The 200-nt window shown below is 58.0% G+C and overlaps 1 protein-coding gene across 1 annotated transcript in view; it reads left to right on the forward strand.

Annotated features, from left to right (window-relative positions):
* The window catches only part of FRMD5 (FERM domain containing 5), a gene marked incomplete at its 3' end in the record, with an annotated part of 13,753 nt that overhangs the window by 806 nt on the left and 12,747 nt on the right, over window positions 1–200 (forward strand). The window lies entirely within an intron of this gene.

Below are 200 nucleotides of genomic sequence, written 5' to 3' on the forward strand. Positions count from 1 at the left end.
CCAGCGAGCTGGGTTTCCCCACAGGAGTTATATGAGTTGAGCCCCAACACTTCTTTGGGGTGAGCTGCCCGTGCAGGGCGCGAAGGCGTGTGGCAGCGCTGCTTTGCTGTCAGGGCACTTGAGGTTTGTGAATGAGGAGCGCTGGGAATGCGCTCGCAGGCGTCGCTATTAATAACAGTCTTGTCTCGTGCTTCCTGCTG

The sequence above is a fragment of the Apaloderma vittatum genome, unplaced genomic scaffold, assembly GCF_000703405.1.
Source record: "Apaloderma vittatum isolate BGI_N311 unplaced genomic scaffold, ASM70340v1 scaffold32645, whole genome shotgun sequence".
Classification (NCBI taxonomy): Eukaryota; Metazoa; Chordata; class Aves; order Trogoniformes; family Trogonidae; genus Apaloderma; species Apaloderma vittatum.